The sequence below is a fragment of the Rattus norvegicus genome, chromosome 8 (assembly GCF_036323735.1).
Source record: "Rattus norvegicus strain BN/NHsdMcwi chromosome 8, GRCr8, whole genome shotgun sequence".
Classification (NCBI taxonomy): Eukaryota; Metazoa; Chordata; class Mammalia; order Rodentia; family Muridae; genus Rattus; species Rattus norvegicus.
Window position 1 is genome coordinate 52,861,108 of NC_086026.1, and position 3,012 is coordinate 52,864,119.

General features: G+C 52.0%; 1 long non-coding RNA gene across 3 annotated transcripts; it reads left to right on the forward strand.

Annotated features, from left to right (window-relative positions):
* The first annotated feature begins 217 nt into the window (after window positions 1–217).
* On the forward strand, window positions 218–2,768 carry LOC120094131 (uncharacterized). Of its 3 annotated transcripts, XR_005488128.2 has the most exons (4): window positions 218–547; window positions 866–1,127; window positions 1,789–1,899; window positions 2,020–2,768. It is a non-coding gene; the product is annotated as an uncharacterized LOC120094131 (long non-coding RNA). The 3 variants fall into 3 exon arrangements; XR_005488129.2 differs by lacking the exon at window positions 1,789–1,899 and having other exon boundaries at window positions 226–547; window positions 2,132–2,768; XR_010054047.1 differs by having other exon boundaries at window positions 230–547; window positions 1,789–2,768.
* Window positions 2,769–3,012: the final 244 nt, after the last annotated feature.

The following is a 3,012-nucleotide window of genomic DNA, read 5'->3' on the forward strand; positions in this document are numbered from 1 at the left end:
GTGGCACGTGTCTATGATCCCAGCACTCGGGAGGCTGAGGCAGGAGGATTGAAAGTCTGAGGCTAGTCTGGGCTGAATTATGAGATCTTCAAAAAAGAAAAAAAAAGGGAATAAGAAAGGAAGGGAAGGAGGAAGGGAGAGAGGGAGGAAAGGAAAAAGGGAATTAGGAAGGAGGGGAAAGGGCATAAAAATGTCTAAAAAAATAAGTGTTTAAAACCATATAAAGCTTGCAAAACCACCCTGCAGTTCATAAAAATTTATGATCCAAGACAAAAAGAGGACCCGTTTAGTTTAACAAATATATACCGAGTGCTGACAATACACTTGGCCCTACAGTACGTTCCAGGGCACACTAAGTATGGAAGAGAAAGGCCTCTCCCTTTACAGGAAGGGAGGAAGCTGTGGTAAAATGATTCAGTGGGGGTAGGGGTGGGGGAGGAGTACTGAGGGAGAGGGACTGGCTGGTGAGACAAGTTGGCGAAGGGCTTCTCACAGCATTTGGGGAAGAAGAGGGGCGTGCCCCAGTGTCCTGGAGGGAGTGATCCAGGTAAGAGCATGCAGGCCAGCCAGGCTCGTGCCATCCCCAAACACTCCTAAGATCTAGGCTTCCTAGAAGGAGGATGGAGAGGAGCTTGTTTGGATCTGATGCTGTCTGGGAGGACAGCTTAGGGTGAGGCTGAGTCTGAGCACCTACTGGGGTTGGGGCGCAGTGGGCATAAAGAAATAAAGCTGTGGCACCCCATCTTGATAATGGGGCAAAAACAGTGATATTTGACGGATCGTTGTTTCAACCACATTTTCCCCCTGTTATCTCGCTTTGACTAAGTTCCTTCCCCAGCCCATCATTCCTCTCTTCCTTCCAAAGGTCGAAGATGCTGATTTGTGAGGATGTCACTCCAAGGGCACTAAGTGGCTCTGTGGACATTGGCTCCATGCTGGTGGATCATATCGAGAGCCCTTGGTTCCCAGAAGAAACAGCACAGACACTGCAAAACTGAAGTGAGGGTGCCAAGAAAAAACACAGACTGGCCAGGAAGCAAGAGGAACCAGGATGAGGGGAGACACATGAGGCTGAGGCTGGATGCTGGGTCCATGTGGTCCAGGAGGAGGGACTGAGACAAATGCAGGTGACAGAGAGCCTGAAAGAGTTGTGACTTCAGCAACCATGGAGTCGCTTCCTCTGGTCCTTCTTCTACCACCCCAGCCCCCAGCAACCTCCTTCCTGAGGATGGGGAGATGCTCAGGAGAGGGGAGACCTGGAGCCTGAGGTGGGAGTAGGAGAGCTAGTGTGCAGGGAGCACAGATCTGCAGACTCTGCAGAAGGGTTCAGTAGCACCGTAGAGCTGTCTGTAGCCATCTGAGAATGGGATATCTGAGGAGCCCAGGGGTCTTCCTTAGTTAAAGACAACATGATGAGGAGACTATTGTGCCAGGCCAGGCTGCCTGGGTTCATGCCCTGGCTCATATCCTTCTAGGCTGTGTGAACTGAGCCCAGTTTCATCAGCTCTCTGAGCCTGCCACCTTCTCTCTAAGCAGGACCAAGACACTAGGTGCATGATGGGAGACACATGGCTCTCCCCTACTGTGGAGTCTCATCATTTCCCAAACATGAGTGCACCAGGGAAGTCTGGAAGCCCCCCTCTCTCGGCTCTCTCATACTCTCTATATTGGACCAAGAGCAGCTTCCCTGCAAACATGCTGGTCTTGAGCCCCTGCCAACAGATAGAACCCTGTTCCTGAGGCCAAAACCCTCTGGTTCTAAGCTGCCTGTGCCCCTCCATCACACAGGATAACTGCCACTGCAGTTATAGAGGATGCCATCATGGTTCAACCCCTCCTTGGACTTGGCAGAGCCTCCACCTCCACTGTTCAGAGGACTGAGTCTGTTTCCCCACCCGAGTAAGAGAGGAAGGTTCTGCCATGCCTGGGGATGGCTATGGAGGGAGGCCATTGGGTGCCAGCCTGGGCTACATCTACCCCTTGGCTGATGGTTTCTGATTCTTCTTTCTCCGTGTTCAGATAGTGGTGGCTGGTTGGAGACTGCTCAGCTCTCAGCCCCATCTATGAAGACCCAAGTCCTCTGTTGGACATTAAGCCAGCATCATTCTTCCTTTGCTCTCATTCCCAACAGCCTTATGTGCCCCAGCTCTCCGGGAATAAGAAGTCAGTGTTCCTCCACACGGGCAAGCATGAGAATCCCAGAGTGAAATAAATAAGACCTTAGCTCGTGTCTGTTGGTCTGTCTGTCCTTCTGACCTTGGTGCTTCTCAGAGCTTCACCCTTCTTCCTGGACTTCACGGGTCCCCATCTCTGTCTCCCGCCGCCCTCCGCACCCTCTGTCGCCCCAAGTTGCGGTTGTCAAGTATTTCCACCGTCAGCACTTGCCGAGTGGAACTGGAAGTTCTTCCACTTGTGCAGCGAGCCGCGTGGGCAGGTGGGTAATGTCTGTTTTACTCTCTGTAATGAATCCCATCTTCTTCTCTCTGCCGAGATGGTTATTGATTCTGTCTTGACACCTTGGTTTGTTTTCCGCCAGCTCCTGCCTTCCCTTCATCTTGCTGTGGCCATTTCTCCGCTCTTATCTGTAATTTCCTCTCTTGTTGCGCTGTCTCCCTCCTGGGCAGTCGCTGCACCAAGACAGGGGTTGTGTATTAACTCCACAGTGAGGTCCAGCAGCCCTGCTCAGATGGGGTGAGTTGGGCTGGTGATTGTTAATGGGCAAAAGCTGCTAGGAGGAAGAAGGGTAGAGGAGAGAGAGCCAGGCTTACCCTTACTGAAGCAGAGTCTGTGCCACGCCCCACAAGCCCTCTTAATCCCCACACCCAGGAAGTGGTATACAGTGGGTGCATGGGGCCCTTAATGGTCGTGCTTCACCCTACATTGTCCCTACCCTCATTCCTCCATATCATGAACTTCACGCTCCAAGGCTGTTCACACATACATCTCAGGCTCATAACGTTCTTCCTGACATCTTTGTCCTCCTTTCCCGTCTCTCAGTCTGCCTTTCACCTG